This window comes from Natator depressus, chromosome 25 (assembly GCF_965152275.1).
Source record: "Natator depressus isolate rNatDep1 chromosome 25, rNatDep2.hap1, whole genome shotgun sequence".
Taxonomy (NCBI): domain Eukaryota; kingdom Metazoa; phylum Chordata; order Testudines; family Cheloniidae; genus Natator; species Natator depressus.
Genome location: NC_134258.1, coordinates 9,433,255 through 9,459,593, shown reverse-complemented (window position 1 = coordinate 9,459,593; position 26,339 = coordinate 9,433,255). Strand labels below are relative to the sequence as shown.

General features: G+C 51.6%; 1 protein-coding gene across 12 annotated transcripts in view; it reads left to right on the top strand.

Moving 5' to 3' along the window:
• Positions 1-805: 805 nt before the first annotated feature.
• Positions 806-26,339, top strand: part of PTPRS (protein tyrosine phosphatase receptor type S) — a 248,807-nt gene continuing 223,273 nt past the window's right edge. For 8 of the 12 annotated variants that reach the window (XM_074939363.1, XM_074939359.1, XM_074939366.1 and 5 more), the window contains exon 1: positions 806-950. The gene's annotated coding sequence lies outside the window, so the exon portion shown is untranslated. The remainder of the gene's footprint in view (positions 951-26,339) is intronic. The other 4 variants (XM_074939367.1, XM_074939365.1, XM_074939368.1 and 1 more) reach the window with 1 other exon arrangement.

The following is a 26,339-nucleotide window of genomic DNA, read 5'->3' as shown; positions in this document are numbered from 1 at the left end:
GAGGAGCAGACAGGGAGTTAGCTGTTAGTAGATGATCTTGTGCAGGTTACCTGTGTGTGACCAATTAAAAGCAATACTACTACCCCGGGTCAGAGCCAACGCTGAAGTCAGGCAATCTCCCTTGCAAATGAGGGACTGCAGGCCTAGCCGTGCAGGCAGCTGCTGCAGGACCGCATGCTTGGCCAACAGGCCGGACCCACGGTTGCCCTCCTCCAGTGAGCTGCCTTACTCACACCAGGTGCTCTCCCTGGCTTTAACCCCCTCCCCCGGCCTTTGCCCCCTTGTCCTGGCTCTCCCCCTGACCTTTGATCCACAAACCCCCCCCTCCACCCCGGCCTTGAAAAACTTCCTTCTCGCCTCCCGCCCCCTGCTCTTTAACCGCCCCCAACTGCAGCAGGGGCCCCACCCTCTGCCTTTAAAATCCCCCTCCCGCAACGTGCCCCCGTCCCTTTCGATGCTCTTTGCACCGTGAGTGCTCTTCCCCCCCGGCCACGGCCCCTCCTTCGAATCCCCCCTCGCGCCACGTGCTCCCGCGCCCACGTGCGCCGCGTCCGCCTCGCCCTTTAAATCTCCCCCGCCCCCCGCGGCCCGCCCTGCCCGCGTGACGGCGGCGCCGCCCTGCCATTGGCCGGCCTCGCGGGGCCGGCTTCCCTGGCCTCCGCGGTGACGTTGCCCGCCCCGCCCCCTCTCCCACCCCCGCCTTTGGGCCCCGCCCCCCGGTGACGTCAGGCGGCGGAGGCTCGGGGAATGACATCACCTGTGAGAGTGTCTGGAGCCCGGGAGGGAGCCGGAGCCGCAGTGTCCCCCGCGCGCCCGCCCGCCCCCTCCTCCGCGCAGCATCCTCAGCCGGGAGCCGAGCGGGTCCGGGGGAGGAGGGGGCTGCCCGGGATTAAGGCGCCTCCTCCGGCCGGACGGCGGGCGAGGATGTGAGCGGGCAGCCCAGCCGGCAGGTAAGGGGCGGGGGATGCGCTGGAGCCCTGGGGGGGTGTGGGGCAGGTTGCACGGGAGCAGCGGGAGTTGCAATGGAGCAGGAGGAGGGGTGCACTGGGGGGGGTTGCAAGGGAGCCGTAGGGGCGTGGGGAGGTTGCATTGGAGCAGGAGGAGGGGTGCACGGGGGGGGGGTTGCAAGGGAGCCGTAGGGGCGTGGGGAGGTTGCAATGGAGCAGGAGGAGGGGTGCACTGGGGGGGGTTGCAAGGGAGCCGTAGGGGCGTGGGGAGGTTGCATTGGAGCAGCAGGGGGATTGCAATGGAGCAGGACAGGGGGGTTTCATGGGGGGCAGATTGGGGTGTGGGGAGGTTGCAGTGGAGCAGGAGAGGGGGGGTTACATGGGGGCAGATTGCAGTGGAGCTCTGAGGGGGTGTTGGGCCAGGGTGGATTGGAGCAGCAGGGTAGGGTGCATTGCGGGGGGAGAGGGTGCAATGGAGCAGAAGCGGGGAGGCTGTAGCGGAGCATCGGGAGTTACGGTGGGGGGGGCGGTTGCAATGGAGAATTGGGGTGGGGCTTCGTTGGGGACAGGGTCAGGCAGCGCCCGAGCTCTGGAGATTTGGGGAGTGGGGGAATTGAACTCGGGCCAGATTGCAGTGAGTGGAGGTGAGAATTGCGCTGGGAGAGGGGGAGGGTAGATTTGGGGAGGGGGCCGTGCTGGGCAGGAGGCAGGTTGCAGTGAGGGTGTCCTGAGGAGGCAGGAAAATCGCTCGCAAGCATCGGGGGGTTCGCTCCAGATAGGACGCAGGAAAGCGCTGGGGAGGGGCTCCCCCGGGGCTGAAGGCAGGGTGCATCCGAGTCAAGGGGGGATTGCACCGGGGAAGGAGCAGATTGCACCGGGCAGGGGAGGCTCCGGAGCGCTCGGCGCTCGCTCTGGCAGGCTCGGGAAGGATGCGCTGGGGACAGCCAGGCGCTGGGTACAAAGGGACGGGAGAGGGGAAGCTCCGCTGCGGAGCCCTGAGCATTGCACGGGGGATTCGGGAGGGGGGAAGCTCCGCTGGGACCCGGCCGTGGCGGCGGACGAGGCTGGCTCCCGGCTTGCGCTGAGCTAGGAGCTGAAGATGCGCCGCTGGTGCAACCGGCCATTGCGCTGGCGAGGGTGGGGAGCTGCATCCTCGGCAGGCGTTGCACTTGGGTACCAGGGAGGAGGCTGCTGGCAAGGAGCTCCTCCCAGTGCCCTGACTGCTGCAGGCGATGCTGCTGGGAGAGGTTGCAATGCCTGAGGTCTGTGGATAAGTCCCACGAGGGAATCCCCTCCTCGCCTTCCCCCACCCCGCCAGTCCTGAGGATCCCCCCCATTGCTTCTCCTCCCTCCCTGCTGCCCTGCTCTCCTCCCTCTCCGCACAGCGAAACAGCCTCCCACTCTCCAGAAACACCCCTTCTCCAGCCCGCGATGTGCATAGCCCAGCCTGTCCCCCACGTTCCAGCTTCCACGCACAGCCGCCAGTGTCCAGCTTTGCTCCCCAGCCTGTGGGCATCCTGCCCCCTTCTGTTGACTCAGCGCCTCTTCCCCGGGCACCAGAAATCCTGCTCAGCTCACCTGCTGCCTCGTTAGCTCCATTGCCCGCTCTGCTCTGGTTGTGTTGACATGTTGCCCCATGGCGATGCCTTTCCCATGTCTCATGCCTCTTATGGCATGCGTGTTGCCCGCCCCTGCTCGGCAGGCCTGCGCACTCATGGTGCACCCTGGCTTGTTGCCTGGGTCACATTGTGTTCCCCACAACTCCTTGCAGGCTATGCCTTATGGACAGAGGTGACGTTAGCCCACTGGAGACTTTAAACAGGAATATTTTGGGGGTCCTGATCCCTTTTCCCTTTCGCCTGTCCCCTAAAAATATTAATTGCATTATTTCCATGAACCCAAAAATATAGCAACCCAGCACATGGAAATACACTTGTTTGGTCTGCATTAAAAGAGAGGAACGGTATTTTGGGGGTAATACTAAATTGGGGCTTCCTTGAGCTGCTTGGGGCCCGAAGCAATTGCTTCGTCCGCTTACCCCCAGCGCCACCACTGCTCGTGGGTCCCATTGTGGCGTCGTGTAGCTCGTGCCATCCTGTGCACAAGTAGGTCTCTTTCCCCATGTGATTTTTCTACCCCTCGCCCAAGCATGTGGTGTCGTTGTCACAGCTTTCCTTTCCATCACGTAGACACCAAGCCTGGTGTCTCTTTCTCCACTCCCCGGAGGCATTGTAAATGGCCTGTACGTTTTGCAGATCAGAAGGTGGCTTCAAAAAATCGTGGTACGTGCCCAGGCACCTGCAGTGGGGGTTTGAAAAATCCCTTCTTAGAGGAGATCTTGGGGTGATATTCCTCCCCAGTGGGTAGTTTAATACGTGCTATCTGGTGTATTTCAAAAGGAGGGGGAATTGTTCCTCTGAAGTACCTTTATGAGCCACAAATGGCTTAGCCATGTCCGGGAAAAGGGAACGAATCACATAAGAGATGGAGAAATAACCCTGACATCTCACTTCGGTGTAGACGCTGCTTAACTTGGGGCTGGAGCAGTAAACGTTTTGAAAAGCAGAAACTCTTGATGTGTAACCAAGTAACTTGTTCGTCTTTTAACAGAGGGGCGGCTGCTGTGTGTCCCCTGTCTTTTACTCTTGTAAGCAAGCGTCCAAAGAGCCTCGTTTCCTCTGCTGGTTTGGAAGGGTTGCTCTCGCTCATCGCAGCTCCGTGTGACTTGTAGGACCCTCCCTAATTGTATCATCCCTTATCAGCAGGCTTGGTGGAAACAGACACCATCTTTCCTGTTATCTTTTTAGTTACCTTGTGTGGCCACCCCCTAAATCACCATACGGCGCTGCCCGAGGGTGGGGGGTGGGAACACGGATCCCTTCCTCCAGCCTTCCTGAAAACTGCTGCTGCCTGCATTCACTGTGTATCTGGGTGTGTTTGGATTGATTGCATTGTTCCCAAGGGGGCGTCCTGGGTTTTGGTAGCTGTACCTCCTGCTCTGGCTTTTTTTTTTTCTTTTCCGTTTGTTCTTGCTCTTTGGTTCATCATTAAATGACACCCGACGTTTCTTGAGTTGCACTTCTTAATTTCTCTGTGGTTTGGGTTTTATGTATTTATTTGGCATGGCTTAACTGGACAGGGAAGGGGACATGGCACATGCTGAGAGGGGCCCTATCTGAGCGAATTGGGATTTGGTTATCTCCAGCCCTGAATAAGAGAGCTTAATCTGCTTCCCACTGACCCCTCCCTCTGGGCTGGCTCTGTAGGAGATCAGCGTTCTCTCCTTCAATCAGGGAAATAGGCTGGTGTATTTTACCTGCTGCTGCACCTGTATATAGGGTCTGAAAAGCCTCTGCCGGCAAGTTGGTTCATTCAGGCTGGCTCTCCGTGTAGCCAGCCTTCGACTGGAATCCTGGATTTGCTTGGCGCTGAGTCGATGTGATTGCTAGACCCTTTGTAGTGTTTGGGCGGGGGGGCTGGTCTTTGATTACCATATATATTCTACTAAATACTCCGTTTTGTCCAAGCTGCATTCATATTTCCACTCTGGATCTGAGAGACCTGCGTGTGTGGCTTTTGAATCGGGTTTTTTAATCTCACAGAAATTGGGTGTGACACCAGCATCCCTGGGAGAGGCCTCCGGCTTTAGCCATACACTGTTAAAACACCTGATTGATTTGGGCAGCCCTTTTGGGGAAAAAATGAGGCAAACGGTCAATTCTTTCCCCTGTTAGGCACTTGCTGCTTCAGCCAGGGGGGTTATTAATGGGTTCTGGGAATCCAGGCTCTTTTTATATTCCTGTTTAACAGGTGTGTGGTGCTTTGTGTCTGTGCTTGCTCACTGCAAAGGTATTTGAGGTCTCATATGGCTGTTAATAAAGAGAGAGTCTACAGTCAAATTGGGAGTCAGAAAAGGGTCACAGGCATTTGCATATGGTCCATTTAAAAAGGTATGGTGCGCTCTGTGTGTGTGCGCATACACACAAATCCGAGGCAAGTAAGTGCAACTCTTGTAGGATTACAGCCACCTGCCAGGTAGGATCTAACAAAATAAAATTAACAAAGGCTCAGAGTTATAGAGATGCCAGAAGCCCAGGTTATTACAAAACCTGGATTTTACAATGGTCGCTTATAATCTGGGTTTCCGATACCAACAATAGTGCAACTGTGCCTCCCCAAAGGAGGGGTGGGTGAAATACCATGATGGAGGGAGACAGGCAACAGATGACAATTGCAGTCTCTCCGAGCCAGGTTCCAGCATTGTAGACTGAAGCTGCCCCACGCTCCTGGTAATAGGATTTCTACCTGCTGTGTCTAATGGTGCTCTAATCCTATGGAGGATTGGCATAATTAGGTGCAATGTGGAGAAAGGGGATGGAGGGGGAATGAGAAACTGCCTAGGAAAGTGAGGCAGTACGCAGAGAGATGCCATGACCTCAACTCGCAGCATCACAGGGAAGTCATTGCGGGGAGATGATTCCGCCCTTCTTCCCACCTCACTTAGTTCGAAAACTAACTTCTTCTTCACCCTTGGACACCAATTTGTAACGTTTCAGGTTGCTCCTCTTGCAGCTGACTGACAGACAGCAGAGCCAATTCCTCTCTAACTTCTTGTCTTGAAGACTTAAGAGACTTCCCCCACCCCCTCCACTCTCCATCAGCAATGCACTGCGTGTAAATTGGCACTTCAGTGGCTCCCCTTTGTTTTTAGGTGCGTGGGGTGGCCGGGTGGGGGAAGCTGCTGGATGCAGCCAGATGATGAGTAAAACGACCTGTAGTGTTTGAGTGGTAGAATATTGTCAGAACCAAATGGATTTATCACAGGATAAGGTCTCCAGGCCTGCCTCCGGTAGTACCTACTCTGCCGACAGCATCGGTCTGTGGTGTTCAGCTGGAAACGTTGATGGATTAAAAAACACCCTCTTCTCTGTCAGTTCTGCACAGAAGGATGGCTCTCAGGTGTGTCGTCTTGCTTTTTGCATGTGACGGTGACTGGCTATGGGGAGGAGGGGAAGAGAGTATTAGGGTCGCTTCTTCACTTTAAGGGAACCCCCATATCCCTTGTGCTCAAGATCTTTTATTCCTTTGTGTGAGGTTGTTTGCCCTCTACATTATCCCCTGTCAGTCTGTTGTATTGATACGTTCTGTGTAGTTCTGGGGCTGAAGAAACCCTGATCTTTAAGGAAATAGTAATCGACTTTTTGGGGGCAGTGTGGGTGAGGGGGTGGAAGGTAATTGGCCACCAAGCATTCTGAGCCGCAAAGATGCCACTCGCTGCTTCCAGCCGTGACTTCTGAGCTAATGCCACATCCCAATCCGTGGCCATTCTGGATCCTGCCAGTGCAGGGTTTTTACCGGGATGGGCGTGTGTTGGTGTAGTGAGTGTGCGCTCGCTCGCTCGCTCTCTCTCTCTCTCTCTCTCTGTAAGTGTTGGTGGGAAAGGGGACAGCTGAGAGCTCATCCATTGACGTGCTTCATCCCTTTTTCTTGGAATTGAAATTAAACGCTGATGAGAGAATGTGCTGGCTTCCGTTGTGTTTGTGGCTTCTTGTGTGGTGGAGCAGCTGGGTGTGAGATGGAAGGTACGGTATGTATTGGAGAATCTCTTCTTTCCAATAAAAGTCAGGGGGCTATGAGTGAGAGCAGTAGCAGTTGATGAGTGAATAGCTCTTCTCTTACCTCTGTGCTGCATATTAATTGTCAGCCAAACCCTCGTATTTGGTTCCCTTCCTTAACGACAGCCTCCTTCTGGGAGGCATGGTTGTCTCATTGGACTCCTGGGCTCTGCCGCTGGCTCCCGGTGTGACTTTGGGCAAGTTGCTTCTGCCTTGCACCAGATCTGTAAAGTGGGTGTATCCGAGCGATGCTGCCACGGCTGAGAGGGAGTGCTGACGATCAGTCGACGTTTCTGAAGTGCTCTGGTCCTTGGATGAGAAGGACAAAGTGAAATTATGGGTCTGCTTTTAGTGATGCTTCTGCTGTCTCGGTTTGGGGGGGAATTGGCTCTGCCCCAGTCCCAGAAGACAGGACTGCACAAAACCACTGGTTTGCTGGGGGGGAATGTAAGTCCTGATGACTCTTGGATCCCTGAAGCCTATTGTTGCATCTGTGATGCCTGTGTCTTACCAATGCAGAGTGGAGGAACGTACTAAAACCGAAGAGAAGTAAACCGAACGTGTTTGGGGGATAATTGACAATGCTTTAATGTTTTCAGCTTGGAGCAATTTTCTCCTGACTGCATTAAAGCACAATTTACAGAATCAATCAAAACCAATTGAAAATATTAGGATGTGGAGTCAGTGTGTTTGGCTTGGATTTTTTTATTAGTCTTTTTTTTTTTTTTTTTTTTTTTTTTTTGCAGAGCCATCCAAGTATTCAGGGAGTGTAGCATCTCCTGCTCTGCAAGGAACTGCTCTTGCTTTTAGTCTTTGGCATTGCTGTTAGAATAATAGTATAAAACATTAACATGCAGCCGTGCTTTGTTCCAAGGGCGATGAGGAACTAGGAACAAATGCTAAGAGACTCGGGGCAAGCATCTCTAAAAGGAAAATGGTTTTCATCAACCCTGCAGAGATGCTGCCTGCACTGTCTGGCCTCTGATCCTGGTTCTGTGTCCTTCCCTGCCTCCCCCCCTCCCCCCGCTTATGTTTGCAGCATGGGTGGTTTACATTTTCCACCCACCGCTGAATCCTCCCCCCCCCCCCTTGGTTTAAAGCGGTTGCATCTGACTTCCAGCGGACTTGCAACTGCTGCTTGCCTAGCGCTGGGCACTAAAAGCTTGCGTACCCTCCTCCCCCGGCTTCTGGCTGCCTGCTCGTGCTAAGAGATACGGCTGGGTTCCCCTCTCTTTCCCTGGGGAAGCTGAGCTCTCCAGGGAAGTGGGGTTGTCAGAGTAGTGCTGGCTAGCTGAACAGAAACGAACACTGTGTGTGCTTTCCAACCCCCCCCCCCAAAAAAAAAACCAAAAAAACCAAAAACTTTTCCAAAAGGGAATGATAAAAGGCAGCATCTTCCTGTTGTGTCCCCTATGTCTAGAAATTATTGATGGAACTTCCCAATGCCATTTCTCTCTTTCTACCCATCTTGCTCTCTCTGTGTGTGTTTGTGTGTGTACTTTTTAATTTGCACTCAGAGCTGAAGCAGTGGGCAAGCCCAGCTCCAGCCTGACTCGCTTGCAAGACAAGCAGGGGGTGGCTATGAAAAGTACCTCCAATGTCTTGGTGACAGTGTGCCCATCCCTTTACTCTGAGGGTGATGTGCCCCCTGCAGAGTCTGACCCCTAAAAACCCCAGTGACATGGCAACTTCATGTTTCCGAGGAGATGGCACCAGGCACAGTGTCTGGATTTGCATGGGCAGGGTTTGAATCTTAAACACTGAGTCACATCAGATTGGAATATAATCCACCCCTGTTTGCAAAAGCCACGTGGCTTGACGGTTGTGTAGGAGACATTCAGTGAAGCGCTGCTGACGGGATGGGGGTGGTAAAATGCTCTTTAATCTGGAGAAGATGCTGAAGGGGTAGGGAGGGGTTTGATTTCTGAATGAAATACACCATCTTGATCAGTGAAGAGGTGGATTCTGTGTGTGTCACCGGGCCGGAACATGGAACTCTGGGTGTGTCGTGGTGGGACAGCTGCTGCTCCCCCCGGCGTGATGCTGGCTGGTGTGCTGGGAGGCAGATGACTATGGAATGCCTTGCGGGGATGGTGGCTGATATAAGCTGCGGGTCGGCATCAAGAATGGGACTGACCATCAGGTAGCCAATCAAACTAACACTGCAGCAGCTGTGGCAACAGTTGCCTAGAAGCCACACAAAGCAAAATGCTCTGGAGACAGAGTTAACAGGATTCTCTTCTTGTTTTTTTCATCCAGTGCTCTTGAACCGTGTTTCAGGAACTTCAGGGGAAAACTGTAAAAAGTCAATTTTTCATTTCTCATAGGGTGCGAATTAACCAGTGACTCACGGTGCAGAACTGTGTCGCACTTCAGATCCCACGTGTGCTTGCTGTGAGTGGAAGGAGGTTGGTCTGAGCAGGAGGTGGAATTCAATGGCTTGTGCACGTCTGCTCCTTCAGCTGAGCCCTCGACAAACTGAGCTCTGACCTGCTTGGATGCTAAAGGTCCCAAGGCCCAGGTGTCATTGGCCAGACTCTCCGTTTCTCTCCTTTCCTCTTTGCTGTGCATAACTACTGTGCTCCACCAGCGAGGTGGCTGCATTTCAGTGCCTCTGTAGGCATGTGCTCTGGATTCTTTGAGCTGGCAGGCACTAAAGAAATTACTGGCCACAAGGATAAGCTTGTGTGTTTAATTCCATTTCCCTCCCCATCACCAAGAGAATGAGGCTGTGAGAAGCAGATGCTGGGGTCAATAAGCCCATGGGGGGAGCTGTGGACTTGGTGACTTTAAAGACAGGAGCTCTCTGGTCCCCCTGGAATGATGGGGAGGCGGGAGGCTCTGGGAAATATGTGGCTGCTCAGAATCACCAAGGATGGCCCCCTGGAGGAGGAGCCTCCTGCGTTCAGCACATTTGCACGGTTTATAGGCAAGAACATCAGTGTAGGATGAGAAAACCCTCTGGCTGCAAACGCCTGGGAGCCAGGGCAGCCTTTCCGCTCTGAGCAATGCCAACCAGCAGTGTGCTCCATCTCCTGTGGGGAGCGCTACCCTATCCCACGCTGCCTCCTTCAGCTCTTCCACTTCCCACCCCCTTGCTTGCTTTCCCATCTCGTCACAGACCCATATCTTTGGGCAAGTGCCCTTACTGGGTGGTGTCCTCTTGTATCTGCTCTATTTAATATACTTCTATGTGTAGTATCGAGGACCTTGCAGTCTTTAATGCTAGCATCCCTCTGAGGTGGGGCAGTGCTGTTAGCCCCACCTTACAGGGGACGAGCAGAAACTTAAGTGACATTCCCAGGGTCACCCAGGAAGTCTGTGGTGGAGCTGGGAATCTAGCCTAGGTCTCAAGTCCTAGCTTAGCAATATAACCATCCTTCATCTGTGTTTGGCATGACTCACTATCACTTCTCTCTGCGCTGGGTGGGACCATACTGGCCAACCGCTTCTCTCCTTTTCCTGGGCCCTCTCGTGAGTGGGGGGCAGGTGTGCGCATGTCGCGGGGGTCGAGAAGATATTTTCCATTCTCTTTCCTTCTACCTCAGTGGTCCAATGGCATCGCTCCTCCCCAGCCTTATTATCTGGAAGGGGGATGAAGGCAGAAAAAGTGGGTGTCCACCTTTTCCTTCCCCTGTTCAGATTCTGGATGTCCTCCGAGTACAGTGGATTCCAGTGCTCAGCATTCGGAGAGGTGCTGGCTCAGGGTGGGAGGGACAAGAAGACTTTCTAGTTAGGGGTCATTCTGATTACCTTCTTGTGAACCCCATGCAGGCTGCATCGACCCCAGAGGGAGGATGGTTTTGTGCTTGGGGCTGAAATGATTGATTTCTTGCAGCCTGTCTGGAGTGTGGTTGTGGGAAGCAACTGGTCATTACCTGCTTGGACCAAAACTACTTCTAGGTGTTTCTGGGACTAGGACAGAGCATCTTGCTTCCTGCTGAGAGGTCGCTTATGAAGTAGTAGGGTTGAGAAGGAGAATCCTTGTTCTCTGAAGTCCTGCATCCCAAACAGCAGGATGCATCGCGGTGCCATTTGTTTGCAGTCAATATCCAGTGTTTTGCATGTGAGGCTGTCATATGTGCCTGTCCTATGTGGTCTGGTGGCGAAAGCATAGGGCCAGGAGTCATGAGCGCTGGTTTTAATCACAACCTGCCTGTTGACTTACTGTGTGACCGTGGGCATATTGCTTGATTTTACCCCGCCTCTGCTTTCCTCATATGTAAAATGGGTGTAACGTATTTACCCATGAGGTACTGGGAAGCTTAACTTACATTTGTGAAAGGCTTTGAGATCCTCAGATGAAGTGCAAAGTACCCCTATGGTTTGCCTGGCTTCCAGGAGTGCCTTGATCCTAAACAGGAGGCTGAATGCCAGTCCCCTGCATTCGTGTCTCCCTTTGCTGTTGAAATATAAGGCCTGGCTTGGGGTCAGGGTGTGACTCGTGAGCAACAACGCCCCCCCCAGCCTGATTCTCAGTGCATCCAGAGTGGGCTGCCAAGCCTGCAGCCATTAGCTGGCCGTGCACTGTGCCGAAACACACCCAACTGGCGGTAATTACAAAAGGGGCCATATTTCAGATCAATTGCTGGATGGGAAAGAATTGCTGCTCCTGCCTAATTGATTATTGGAAACTGTTAATTGTTCCCTGCCAGATTGATTTATTAACCAATGAGTTTGCTGGCACTTTCCTCCTTCCTGTGTGCAGCGAGATCCCATATTTCACAAGGGGAAAGGCATACATTTTTCTAGTGGAATAATAGGCATCTCGAATTGAAATAATACTCCTGTTTTGCTTTGCTAACGGACTCCAGTTAAATGTCCTGGGAAGGAGACTGAGCAGGCCCGTTTGCATGTGAAAAATCCTCTTTATAGAACAGTCGCATTTTAATCTTCACTACGAGGAGGAGGCAGGTGGAGTAGTGAGCACTGAGAAGCAGTGTGGTCAGTGAGTAGAGCAGGAGATGGACAGGACTGTCTCCTGGGTTGAACTCCCTGCTCTGTCAAAGGGGAGTCTGATCGAGAGGCTAGGACAGGACGACTGGGAGTCAGGACTCCTGGGCGCTGTTCCCGACTGGCTTACTGTGAGAACTTAAGCAAGTCACTCGGCCTCTTTGGGTGTCGGTAAACCCATCTGTAAAATGGGGTTACTGCTTACCAGCCTTGCAGCAGTAGGGGTAAGTCTTAGCTAATGTTTGTAAACCCCTTCTAAGATAATTCGGTGAGACTGCATTTCCCTAGCCTCTATGGATTGATTATTTCTATTATTGGAGCCCCCGTCATGGCCCAGGACCCCATTGCACGAGGCGCTGTACAAACATAGAACAAAAAGACGGTCCCTGCTCCAAGGGACTTGCAATTTAACCATCTCAGGCCAGTATGGAAGAGAGGCTGAATGCAGCTTGTGTCCTAAAGGAGAAAGGGTCTGGTTTTTTCTCTCAATGGCAATGAATAACATTCACTTGATTTTTTTTTTTTTTTTTTTTAGGGGAAAATATCCCTTTCTTCATGCAGTGTGAATTCTGTTGTCTTTATCTTCACCTGGGATAAAGAGATCTCCGATGTCCAGCTAGGCAGGTCATTAGAGCAGCTGATACATTGTTATTGATTCAGGGCACGGTCCCAGGTCTCCGTGTTTAAAAGGTATTTATGGAAAGGGATGGTTTAGGATTGATTGCTCCCATCCCAGGTCTGTTCAGGAGCGCTGACGCAGACTGACTCAAATATCCCAAATCGGGTGCAGACTGGACATTCTCCAAATCCAGTTTTAGGCCTGACTCGCAGAGTTAATCACCTGGTGGTGGTAAGACCACTGAAAGTCCAGTTTTCCTGATTTGGCAGGTAATGATGAAGAAAGGCCAGCCCAGTTCATGGCAGCATAACGCAGCGTTTGGTCCGACAGCTTGCCGGGCTCATGTGGCGTAACCCAACAGGGGCGCCCTGAAGCACTTGGCCCAGGTGGCTAAATAGACTAACGCTTTGACACCACACAGTGGGCTGAGACCATGATAAGCATTGGGTTAGCTAGAGATGGGCGTCTGGGTGGGAATCCTTTCTGGCGCTAGTTTGCCTTGTGCCCCTGGTAGGTTCAACATTCTGGAAAAAAATCTACCTAACCCGATGCAACTGGACAAGTCCCATCTAACAGCTTTGCTTACTATAAAGTAAATGTATATGGCTTCCACAGCTGTTCATCTACTATTCCATGCTCTTTGGGGACTGAGTGGGCAGGGAGATGAAACATAGCTTGTTCACTGGAGTGATCTCCTTTGGCCCGCCACAGCATATGGATTGTATCCCGAACCTTAGTTTCTAATTAAAATATAATTTTTTGTAGCAATTACAAGATTGCAGGGTAAGGTACAGTGAAGCCAGCCCTAACCACGTCCGCGTTGGCAATCCAGATCTGTGGTCGACAGAGGTTATTCAGTTGCATTAAATGGGTACTATTGACTTTTGAATTTTGAGTCTAAAGGGTGTTACGAAACCTGCTGAAACTTATAAATGTCTGCATGATTGAAAAAACAAAAAGCATTCCACAAATAACCCCCTCCCCCCCCATCTGAGGATCCCAGTGCTTTGACTTTAATCTAGAGATTGTGATCTAATCCAGGGGTCCAGGGCCCCCTGTGGGGGCTGTGAACAGCTTTCAGGGCCAAGCAGGGCCAGTGTTGCACTCGCTGGGGCCCAGGGCAGAAAGCTGAAGCCTCGCCATGAGGGGTTGAAGGCTGGGGCCCTGAACTCTGCCACCTGGGGCTGAAGTGGAAGCCTGAGCAATTTAGCTTTGTGGGGGCCCCCTGTGATGTGGGGTCCTGGGCAGTGGCCTTGCTTGCTGCTCCCTAATGCTGACTCTGGTTTTTATATGTAGAAAACAGTTGTGGCACGGGTGGGCTGTGGAGTCTTTATGGCATGTTGGGGAGGGGCTCAGAAAGAAGAAGGTTGAGAACCCCTGATCGAATGCATCACACACAGGTCTAGACATTTGGAAACTTGAGTTCCCTGCTCAGCTTTGACGCTGGCCTGCTGTGTGACCCTGGGCAAGCCACTTCTCTGTCCGCTCTTCCCCTGCCACTCTGACTTCTGCTTGGACCATCAGCTCTGTGGGGCAGGCCCTGTGTCTTGCTGTCTGGACAGTGCTAGCACAACAGGGCCCTGATCTTGGTTGGGGTCTCTAGGTATTGCGGTAATATAAAGATAATTGTAAGACTCAATTACAACTTTAAAAATTCTTTCAGTTTAAGTCCTGGAATTATACCCCACAAACAAGCTGGGCGTGTTCCAAACCAGCTTCCTTTTCCCAACTGAAGTGTAACATTTTGTGGGGCCCACTACTTCGTGCTGATGAGCATGTCCATTTAGATCTGATGGGTTCCTCTGAAGTGCCCTGGAAGAGCTCTGCCAAAATCCAATTAATGACCATGTTAGTAACTATTTATTTTCCCTGGCAGCTTGTTTACAGAGAGGAATGGGACGGGTGACCAGGGGTTACTGGAGCCCAGCTGTTGGCTTTCAGAGGAGAGGCCCCTACACTGAAGTGCTGGGATATGTGCCTCTCTTGAGGGCTTGGAAGGCACATCAGTGTGTGCCTCCCTTCTGGATCCTGGCCATACCTTTGTGGTCCCTCTGCTAGGGATGTAATATCCTGCCTTTCAGCAGAATGCCCCTTGCCAGACCCAATTTTTCCATCTCTGACTACTGTGGTCTCTCTTTTCCTGTTCCCCCTGTCTGTTGAATCATTTGTCTTACACTTGGATAGTGAGCGCTTCAAGGCAGAGACCAACTTTGTTATATTTGTACAGCTCCTAGCACAACGAGGCCGGGGCCTCTGGCTGCTATTATGATGCAAATAACTAATAATACAGCCTGTTTCAGTTTTCTATGGCAGTGTTTGCAAGTGTAAGGACTGGGGTACATTAGAAAACTTGCTATGGTTTAACTGAATGGGGTTTTTAATCAATTTAGCTAAACTGGACAAACCACTAACGTAGATGCACTTGAACCGGCTTAAGCTTTGGTTAAATCAGTTTAGTTTAATTTGGTGTCTTGCTAAACTGATTTACAGTGAGTGTTAAGCTGGTTTAAGGGCATCTACGTTACAAGTTTTCATGGGTGTAAATAAACTGACTTTAAATACCTGTTCTGGTAAATCCATGCAAGTCTTCTGATGTAAACCAGTCCTAAATAGTATGTGTATCTCTCTCACACATGCGCGCGTGCACGCACGCGCGCGCGCGCACACACACACCACCTTATGGGCATTGTAATGTACTCGTTTGTGCTGCCTTTGTGTCTGTGTTTTAATAAACTTTCTAAATGGTCTGGGTTGTCTTCCCTTTTCCCTCCCACCCTGGTGACATTTGTGCTCCTCTGTGCATCCATCAGCAATGGGTCCAGAGGGGCCTGGTATTAAGCAGCACGTGGTGAAGCCTGAATTCAAGAATGTCCTGACTCTTCGTGGACTTCATTTTCTTTTCCGTTTGCAAACAGTACACGTGTGAGGAGAGAACCCCATGCTCTGGGTCTGTAAGTCCCCAAACTGGAGGCAAAGTGCTCTCCATCTCTGGAGGCGAGTACCTGTGCCTATGTGGCTGTTTACCCTCTCTCAATAAACTCGGCAGTTGCAGCGTTCACAATGGGGCAGGGGAGGGGCGATAACACTTTGGTACGTGCATGATTCCTCAAAATGGAATAAACTCTTCCAGGAAACAGTGGTCTTGTTTAAAATTCAGTATTTGAGATGGTTAAATCTTATCTTAACATCTCTTTGAGCTGACTGCTTAAAGGGGTACTGTAAAGGAAAAAAATCTATTAAAAATCCCTGTGTTGCTGATAACTTCATAGAGCATTGAAGCTGAGAGACGTTCTTATAAAAACCTAATTTATTGTTCCTCCCTCCCCCCCCCCCCCAACATCTTAGTTTTTCCTGCGTTTCCTGCTCACTGCGACAATTAAACTGTATTGATCAGTTTCACTTTTGTGGATAGTCGGTTTCATTTGCTGGTTTTCCAATGTCACCGTGGTGCTTGTGTGTGGATTGCAAACTTTGCATGAACTGATTTATTTATTTTATTTTATTTTATTTTTTAAAAAGCTCCAACGGAGCTTAAATCTTAATCTCGCTCTCCATCTACCACCCTTGTATCTGGTTTCTTTTTTATGCTCGTGAGATCTAAATTAAGTGGATGGTGTTTCTTGGAGCCCACGCTGATCAGGGTTTTCTTCTTCCTGGCTTCTCTCTGTTAACAGCTGCTTGCCTGCTTTAGTCACTCACGTGAGGAAGGGTTTTCGCCCTTTCCTCCCTGTCCATTGGAAAGGCAGAGGTCGTAGGAAACTGGGCAACAGGTCCCTACTCTCCACGTGATGTTCCTGTTCCGCCCCAACGGGAATCGTTGTGGATGCTGAGAAAGCGATGGCAATGGACGGGTCACTGAGTGAATGGAGCAGTGCAGTCAGGCCTCTTTCCATGGGGAATTCTGACGTGGGATAAGTGGGTGGGGGTGTAGTTCTCCCTCATCTGTTAAAAATTTCCCTTTTCTATTCTGAACTCCCAACAGAAGATAAAGCAAGAGGAAGAGATGTGGGTTGGGGGGGGGGTTTCCCCAGGGTTTTCATAGCCATGGATACATTGTAGGGCAACTGGATTACGGCTACTATCGCCTCTTCCTCTGTAGCATTCATATAAATCAGTCTCTTGCTGACCTGGCTGGCCCTCTTGGACACCTGACTCATGTTCAGTCACGAATCATTATTTTTTTTTTTTAAATGAGACCTTCCTTGTGCCCCAAAATTCTTCCCTGTTCCAGCTGCCTCCCTCAAAGTGCCACAGCGGCTCAGCCGAGGGACTGAGGTGCTTTTGTCCCTTGGTGGGGGGAAGCTCTGCGGTAAAATAGCCGTTTGTCGTAAACCAGCAGCAATCAGGTGTGCGCAGGACAGGGAAGGCTGTGGCGACAACCCTTATTTGGGGATCAGAAGCGGTGTGGTTCAGCTAAATGCTTGGCAAGAAGAGGCTGCCACCCACCAATTACTGCTGCGTGGGGTGACTCTCTTCATGGCAATGGGAGGGCACTAACCTGTGTTGTTATGCTGGACCCCCACAAAGGGGAGCATCTGTAGGGCAAAACAATACCCTAAAATGGAATCTTTCATCGCCCTCCTTAGACTGTGTGTTCCTCGGGGCAGGGACCACAACTCCCCCTCTCTTCATACTGCACTTTCCATGCTGTGATCACAGAACAGGAGAAGCCAGCCAGTTAGATCCTATCTTTTCTCCATCCCCAGTTTATTTTATTTTTAAACATTTACATATAACATACGCAAACATAAAACATTGTTTTAGGACCGCTGCCAAGAAAAATCTCTCCCGCTGCAGGGCCTTCTGGGTAACTCCCTGAAAATTACCATAAAAGCCGTAGTGCTGAGACTGCTGGTCTGACGCTACTGCTGTGACAGTTGCTCGCACACCACTGGTAACGCTCTGTATTTAAAATTCAGTTGAACGTGTAGTGAAGTCAAGCCCGGATTGCAGTAACCGGTCACTTTTCTGGCTTCCGTGCCCTGCACCACGGTGTTGAACCCTTGTTGAAAGTTGTAACACACAACCCCACCAAAAAGCAACAGGTAACCCCAAATGTAGACTAGGTCTGATCAAAAAAAGAGAGATTTCCTATAGCTTCCTCCCAAGAGCGGGGTAACCTGCCTGCCTGCCTCGGACGGGGGAGTGAGTCTTCACTTCAGAGTTATGGAATGGCTTTCCCTCATTTCCCCCTTTCTGCTCCATATGAGCCTTTGGGTACAGGAGATAGTTATCTCCCCGGGGTGTCTGGTGAATCCCATAACCTAGATGGAAGAATACTTCAATTAAAACTAGTTTATTAGGAATGTAGGCTTGATAGCCCTGGTCTAGTGTTTAGAACAGGGGAGAGAAACTCTGGACTCCTGGGTTCTGTTTCCACCTCTGCTTGTTTTTGGACCTTGGGCAGGTCAGTTTCCCTTCTCCTTATCTTAATTGTCCCCATCTGTGAAACGAGGATATTTACATACCACACAGGTGATGCTGTGAAGCTTGGCTTGATCTTTGTCAAACTCGAGTGAAAAGTGCCGGCGTATGGAGAGATTGTATGTGAGAAACTATGAAATGACTGTGAAATATAAGAAGACTGCACTTACCTATCCTTACCTGCTTTCATTGTAAGCAGGAAGCCAAGGTGACTGGCTCATTTGCAGCTCTCTACCCGAGAGCCCCTATCCCCAAGCCACTCTGATAATTGGCAGCAGGCATTGCTGATCTTCCTTTTGGGATGATGGATCATTTCATTTAAATCTTGCTGAAATATAATATTAATCACAGTGTCAGTGTCCCACCTTCATTATAGTTTCCTGATAAACATCTCCTAATCAGGGAGTGATCTCTCTGCTCTGCCAGAAGCCGCCCAGGGATAATTAATACATTTTGGAGCTGGAAGAGGGAACCGTCGATGTGTTCCTTGTCTTTCCACCCACATCTCTCACCTTGTAGGCAGAGAATTGCTCAATCAACCGATAAATAAAGCAATAAGCAAACCTCATCTTTCCAGGCCAGCCCACTGCATTAGCGTGCATGGTCCCCCTCTTCAGGGTCTTAAAGTCCATCTCTGGGTGCTGCCTGGTTCCCTTTTTAAACCTGTTCGGGAGCATTAGAGTCACGTCTTACCAGCAGGGGCTCTAAAAGGTCACTGAACGCCACCTTGTACCTCTTTATCTGAGTGAGCTGTGCGAACGCAGCCTCTCCACAGCCCTGCCAGATCCAAAGCGTTCTCCCCTACCTTGCAGATGGGCACCCGAGGGGCAAAAGGACCTGTGACTTTCCCGTGATCAGCGGATGTTAGAGCTGGGAATAGAGCCCAGGTCTCCAGAGTCCCCATCCTCATGCCATGACCCCACTGTCTGACACAGGAGGTCTGTCAACAGCTTGGCCTTTTCCCCTGACTCCCCTGCTTCAAGCGGCTGTGGGAGCTGGGGCAAAGGATTCTGGGGGGCACTCGAGAAAGCAGACTTATGCTAGGAGAAAGGCTGGTCTCTTTCATGCTCGTGCAGATACAGAGACGTATTGCGGCTACATCATTAGAGTCTCCCTCCCTCTTGAAGCAGGGTATTGCTCACGGTAGAGTTAGAGCCAGGGTGTCCGATTGAATGCAGTGTAATAGCCTTTGAAGCCCGTGCTTTCCTGCCGATGGGAGGCTTGCTTCATTCCACTCTTGATTGGATTTACTATCACAGAAGCTTCTGCTGCTTCACCGGAGACACTGATCACGGGAGCGAGGCATCAGGCTCCGTCAGCCAGCCAGATTGGAGGAGCAGGGGCAGTGAAGTGGGAACAAAGACACCCCTCTGAAAGCAGAGTGGAGTGTGTAGAGCAGGAGACCAGCGGGAGTCAGGATTCCTGGCGGCTTTGTCCATCTCTGCCACTGACTCTGCCTCCATCCCCTCCCTTCCCCCCGCTCCCTTCTGCAGTGATGGTGATGCCTGCCTCCCTGGCAGGATGAAGCACATGGAGTTCCTTGACTTGAAATGCACTGTGGGACTGTAAACGGCTGCTAATATTTGGAGGAGTGACAACATCAGAGTGACAGCATGGTTCTGCTTCACCAGGAAAAACCAGAACTGGAGAGCAAGCGCTAGGCTGCTTATTAAATATCCCACAGCTCTTCTTTAGGGGAGAGACAGAGCGCTTTCTGCAGCTGGGTCCTGCAGCTTCTCTGTTTGACCTTCAGCATTGGAGTCAACCAGTTAGACGTCCCCAGAGGGCTCTGGGACAAACTTGACCTCCTCAGTTTTTATTTTATAAAAAAAAAAAAACCTTTCCTGTTTCTGTAGCATCTCTTCCTCCTTGGCTGATGCTGGATCATGTGCAGAATTTCCCTTTTTCAGTTGAGATTTCCTGTTGTCTTTTGTACCTCTGGGTTCCGTGTTCTGAAAATTGTCTCTCTCCCCTGCCACAAAGCTCTTTGGACCGGAGAGAGAAATTTCCATAGGTCAGCGGGAGCCTAGACCTGTTTCTAGATAAAAATCTGTTTATACGGTCTCAGCTGTTAGTTTTGGTTTGCTGGGCCGGGCTGTGTTTTTTAACGTCTCTGCTCTAATCCATCAGAGAAAATATGGCCAGTGAAATATTGTCCCTGCTGAGCTCTTAAGCTGCCTTCTAATCGTGGGCTGGAGACCTGTTTATTAAAGTCCAGGAAGACAAATTAAAAACATCACACCCCTCACGCAATCCTGAGTGGAGGGTTCCTCCAGGCAGCCTGAGCACAAGGGATTCAGTTAGGGGTTTCTGCTCCGTTCTCGGTGGCCTTGGGGCTAATGCTGTGAACTAATAAGGGGAAGGGACCGCTTGGGGGGGTTGGAAATGGCTTTGTCTTTAAAGGCTGCGTGTTTGCTTCCAGCTCAGTGCTCCAATACCGGGTAACTAAATTCTGTTGTGCAGGCTACACGCCGTAGTGCGTCTCACCCTCTGCTATATGCTCTTCAAGTGTGATGCAGTGGGTATTGTCAACCTCTGTGCTTGAATATGCAGTGCCTGCCCTGAGGAGCTTGCAGACCAATCAAACCCATGGGGCTGCAGCTCAGAGGAGAGAGGACTGGAGGAGCCCCGACGGTTCCAGCCCAGCACTGGCTGACCCCAGCAGGGCTGCTATTGCAGAGCTAGAGAGGGAAGACTTGGGCTTGGTCTACATTGGCATGAATTATGTTGGCATGGCTACAGTGGGGGGGAAAAAAAACACGCACCCCTGCCCGATATAGCTATGCTGGACCAGAGCTTAGACCAGGGGTCTCAAACATGTGGCCTGTGGGGTTATTTTCTGCGGCCCGCCAGCTCCCTGTGGCCCCCCCCCCCCCCAGTATTTACCTAGAGTGGCTCTGGCGTGGTGCACATCGGGGGCAGGGAAGGGGTGGAAAGAAGTGGGGCGGGGCCTCATGGAAGGGGTGGAGTGGGGGCTGCAGGGGGTCAGTGATGCAGCCCTCGGGCCAATGTACTAGTCCTCATGTGGCCCTCGTGGTCATTTGAGTTTGAGACCCCTGGCTTAGAAGTTCCTGGCTCCCAGAACCATGCTTGGACTACTAGACTGCACACCTCTCTTGCCATTGGTTCCTAAGAGGGTGAGATGAAACCCTCATGTGCCTCCAACGTGAGGCAAAGTGGATGCCCAGGAGTACCCTTAACGCTGAAGGGAGAGTGGCTGGCAGGCTGCTATGGGATGCCTAGGTTTTTATACCTCGAAGAATGGGCAACAGCTCCATTTCATGGTGGCTTTTATCCTGTATCTCTCCCCCTCACCCCGCAGCCTAGACCTTGCAACTTCTGGCCTGACCAGCTGCCTAGGTTAACATGAGACGAGTTCCCAATCCTGGCACAGCTGGAGAGGACAGAAGGGATGTTAGTCCAGTCCCCCAGCAAATCAAGGAAGGAATTTTGTCTGAGTGATAAATTCCAAATCCAGGTCTTTTGATGTCCTTGGTCGCACAGATTCCTTCCCCAATCCCCCGTGCCCACTTGTCTCCAATGGCTCTTAACAAGTGCATGGAGGAAATCTCTCTCGCCACGCTCTCCACCTGGCTCGGAGGGTGGGAACAGGAACACAACTTTCCTCGCCTGACCCAAACAGCATTGGATTTTGTTACTGGCCTTGCCTGCCTCCAGCCTTTGGGGCGTGCTAGCATCTGGAGGGCGAGGAGACCCTTCCCATCCCAGACACCCTAGAAAGAGCAGCAAGTCTTCTCCTTTAAGCAAGGAAGGGGCGGGGGAGATGTCTGAATATGCAAGATTTTCTCAGAAGTAAGAGAGGAAGGTCCATAAAATATTAAATGGCCCTTGCAGCTAAGAATTCTCTCCTTTTTCCAGTCCCAACAGCCTCTTGGAACTCTGTGTGCTGGGGGAAGGAGGGAGAAGAAATGCCGTTGGAGTGACCGTTCGATATTTAGTGGGGACAGGGAAGAGTATTGAGTCTGGTTCCAGGGGGGTCGCTGCTCTGTTAGGATTCCCGGGCAAGGTTAGGGATAATAATAGCAACTCTTTCATACGGCATTCGTCATCCATATATCTTGAAGTGTTTTACGAAGGAGGGAAGTTTCATTGTCCCCAGGCTGGGGACCTGAGGCTGAGAGAGGGGAAGGGACTTGTCCAAGTGATTTGAGAGGCAGAGCTGTGACCTGGAAGATGAGTCCCGGCTCTGCTACTGACTTGCTCTGTGGCCTTGGGTAAGTCACTTCACCATTCTGTGCTAGTTTCTCCTCCCACCCTTTGTCTTGTCTCCTTAGAGTATAAACTCCCGCAGGTAGGGGTTGTCTTTTATATGATGTGTACAATACAGTGCTTGGCATAATAGAGACCCCAGCTGAGACCAGGGCCCTAAGTGCTGCTGTAATAAGCATTTACCTGTGCCTTCCGCTGCAGGTTTTTTCCTAAGAAATAGCATTAAAATGTGCTCATGCAGCTAATATGTAGGGTGATTTGCATAGGGCCACCCAGAATGCTTTGCACAGCTCTTTAGTCTTCAGAATGTAATTAAAGCGATGCTGTCAACTGGATTTTTTTGTATGTTCATTTATTTTAAAAATACAATTGTCGGATAGACCCTCCTACACAAAATTTCAGGATATTCTCTTCTTTACATTTAAAAAGCCCTCAGTCATTTAAGCTTTGTAGAAATACATTTTTTTTCTGCTCTTACTCTTGGTGGCTCTTATAAAGGTGTTACCGAGAGCAGCAGCAGCAAAAATACCGTTTCCCACCTGCTCTGTTTCTGTCCATGTGCTTGCCTGTTGCTTCTTCAGTTCCAGCTTTTTGCAGCTGCTGTTACTGGGGAAAAGTCCCACTGGCTGAGTCTCGGGGGGAGCATGCACGTCAACTCCTGAGACGAGAAGTGCAACTGAGCAGCACGGTCGCGTAGATTCAGTTTCACAGAGTGCCCGTCATTCATCTCTTTTCTCTGATCTCCCCCCATTCTTGTCATCGGTCACTAGAGTCGCAACAGAGTCTTCGCTCCCGTGACTTTCTGATGGTCTAGATTGGCTTGCAGTGGGTATGATGAAGGGCTGGGGGGAGGAGGAGAAAGCTTAGCTGAGGGCCCGTCTCCACTTAAAATGCGGCCCTGGCGCAGCTGCACCACGGTCACGCTTTAATGCAGACGCTCTAAGCCAGCGGCGCTCAAACGTTTGTATTGACCCCTTTTGCACAGCAAGCCGCGGAGTGGAAACCTCCCTTATGAATTAAAACCTTTTTGTTATATATGTAACACGGGTTCTCAAAGTTCGTTGCACCACGGCCTCCTTCTGACAACAAAAATTGCTACATGACCCCAGGAGGGGGACCAAAGCCTGAGCCCACTCAAGCCTGTCCCACAAAGCCTGAGCCCCACCAGTCCAGGCAGGGAGCCCAAGGGCTTCAGCCCCGTGGGCGGTGGGGAGGCGGGGGCTGTAACCTGAGCCCCACCACCCAGGGCTGAAGCCCTTGGGCTTCGGCCTTGAGCCCCAGCAAGTCTAAGGCTAGCCCTGGCGACCCCATTAAAATGGAGTCACGCCCCAGTTTGGGGTCCTGACCCACAGTGTGAAAACCACTGCCTAAGCCAATGGGAGAGAGCTTCTCCCGTCAGCATCGTTAATCCATCTCCCCGAGAGGCAGTAGCCATGTCAGCGATAGAAACCCTCCCATTGACAAAGCTGTGTCTACACAGGGCGTTGCAGCGGTATAAATGCGTTGCTCAGGGGAGTGGATTTTTCAAACAGAGATGGACGCAGGTCTGGTCTACGCTACGGACCTAAGCGTGGCCCTGGGAGAGAGAGGAAGCCATCGACGGAACTGCCTGCCGAATGGGCTCTCGTCACCGAGAATTGGAGGCGAGGAGCCTCCTGTAACTCCCTGAAAGATTGGGGTGGACTCTCTGAACAGAAGAGTGAGGCTGGGAGTGGTAGGGGAGCAGATGGGGATGCCTGCATGGGGGAAGCTGTCTGGTGAGAAGCAGGCATAGGGATGGATGCCAGCCGGCCGGAACAGCATGTCCAGAAAGGCAGATGATGCAGAAGGGAAGTACAGATCACTGCCAACCTGCCCTCTCTACCGCCACACATCCGTCCTCTCCCATTCAGACTTCAAGGGTTCAGGAGCACTGCTTATTCAAGCACAGAGGCTGACAATACCCACAGCATCACAGTTGAAGAGCGTATAGCAGGCTTTGTGGCAGGGGGGAGAGACCATTTTCAGAACATGGAACCCAGAAAGGGAAATTCTGCATGATCCAGCATCGGTCAGGGACGAAGAGATGCTGCAGAAACAGGAAAGTGGGTTTTTTAATATATAAGAAAAACGGAGGTGGTCAAGTTTGTCCCAGAGCCCTATGGGGACTTCTAACTGGCTGACTCCCATGCTGTAGGTTGAACAAAGAAGCTGCAGGAGCCAGCTGCAGAAAGCGCTCAGTCCCCCAAAGCCCTTTGGACCAGGGAGAGAGATTTTCAGAGGTCAGCATCACTAGGAGCCTAGACCTGTTTCTCATCACAGTTGAAGGGGTTTAGGAGCCAAATTGGCCATCAGCATTGCCCTAAAGAGCCACAGTCGTGTGAATTCATTGTTTCATTTACTGTTTCTATAGCTATAATAATTATTCTTGCAGTAAGATGACTGACCAAGTCTTGTTTTTATCAACTGCGATTGGCTAATAACGTAGTAAAAGCACCCTGATAGGTTAATAACTTAGCTCGGTTAATAATTCAGTCCGTGTTTTAATATAATGTGCTGCGAAGAGCCGTGGGAGACATGTTAAAGAGCCACTTGCGGCCCGTGAGCTGCGGTCTGAGTATTCACTGTGCTAGAGGGAGCAAAGACCAGACCCCAGTTGTGGGGGAGCTGGCGAGTGACTGCAGTGGGTACTTGGCTGCAGAAGCTCTCTGTGCAGACAGCCTCCTCTGCCCACCCTCCCGATCAGGAGCTTGCTATGTGTGTGTTTGCCTACAGTTAGGCAATTGCAACCAGGGAGGCCAAGGGGCTCAATCCTCCTTGCATTGAAGTGGATAGCAGTTTTTTTTCCACTGACTTCCGTGGGATCAGGTCAGGGAATGCACAAGGGGAGAAAGGGGCAAGGCTACCCGGGAATCCTCTCTGTAAATTCTCAAGCCTTTATTTTTATTTCCTGGGGGAACTTCCTTACACAGAGGGAAGGAGCGAATAACCCAGCTACCTGCAGAAACCAGGGCACAATGGGAATCTTGTCAGCTTTCCGTCCAGTCATCTTTTTGGCCTCGGAGAGAAGTTTCTGCAGCTCCTTGTCTACGGGGGGCCTGCTGCTGTGGAAGTAAGCGGGCCTCCCGCTGCTTCCTCGGAAGGACGGATTCAGTGCTAACAGTAGCATGGTTTGTTTCGCATCCCTGCCTCTCCTCCTCGGAACAAGCTGGCTGTTGTTTATCATCCTTTTCAAACTTTACATCTTATTTTGAAACGCGGAAGCGGAGATGCTGATGCCTGGGCTCCAGTCAGTCCAACAGCGCGGTGCTAACTGGGTCAGCACTGGCATCTCTGCATTGCCAGGTTAGTTTCCAATTTCCCCTGCTCCACGCACCGGCTGCGGATCAAGCATGGAGACCATGAGCCAACAGCAGAGGCCCCTTAGCCTCCTGGGGCGGCATCTGCAGAAGACTTGTTTACTGAGAGTAACCATGTGGCCTGTGTCGCCCCAATGGAGATCCCCACCCCAGTAAACATCCTGCTGCAGGGGACGTACCGTGTTTAATCTAATCACCAGGCTGCCTGGCTCCGCACGCTCGGGCCGAAGGGACAAATTGGAACGGAGTGCCTGTCTGTTCGGAGCTGTCACTCTGTGCAGCCTCGGCTGTTTCGCCGAGGAGAGGCTTACTGGGGCAGGCGAAACTGCAGCCATTCGCGGTGGGGGACCAGAAATCGTCTGGATGGAACTGACACGTCAGCATCGGAAAGACCTTTCAGTCACCCAGCCTGGGGCCTGCCTCGTTGTGACGCTGGATGCTATAAATTGGGGATGGTGACCCAGAATATCCCAGCTCTGCTCCCGCTCCTCAGGGAACGGAGAGCTCTGCTCCCGGTCGTGCACGTTCCTTTGAATGTGTGCAGGGGACCCTGACCCTCGGTGCGGTGTGAGGGAGGCGAGAGTGGCTTTGATCTGCCACCTGAAGGAGAATAAACCCTGTGGGACCAGACTTCTGCCGCTGAATGTGTACCTGGCCCGTTGGGGCTTGCTTGCCTTCCCCATCCCACGACCATGGTGGCGAGGAACTGCTTAGCTGTAATGAGGCACAGTGGGTTGAAGTAAAGGAGTTCAGTGCTGTGCCTCTGAGGTACAGCTTGCGGTGTGGATCAAAGGTGGTTTCATCTCTTTTCCCCCCACCCCCCTCCACCCTTCTGGGAATCTAGCCGGCATAAATTAGAGCAGCCCTGGGGACTGCTCTAACATAGGCTGCCTGCCTTGAGCAGCCCAGAATATCCAGAGCGCTTAGTCCACATCTACGCCTGCCTACGTTGAGGGCTGCTGGTGGGGGAAGACCTGGGCCTGGTGCAATGACTCAGGGAGCACACAGGACTCTGGGTAGCCAATGAACTGTCTTTGGGGCCCCTCATTGGAACCTGGGTCAGTATGGGGCTTTCAGCCAAAGCTTCCTGCTGCTGAGACCTAGGCAACGGTGGAATGCCTTCTTCAGGAAGATGTGGAAGAGCTAATGCTTGGGTCACTTATAACTGGAGGGGACAAAGTGCTGGAGAATCATACGGCAGAGAGAGATTGTG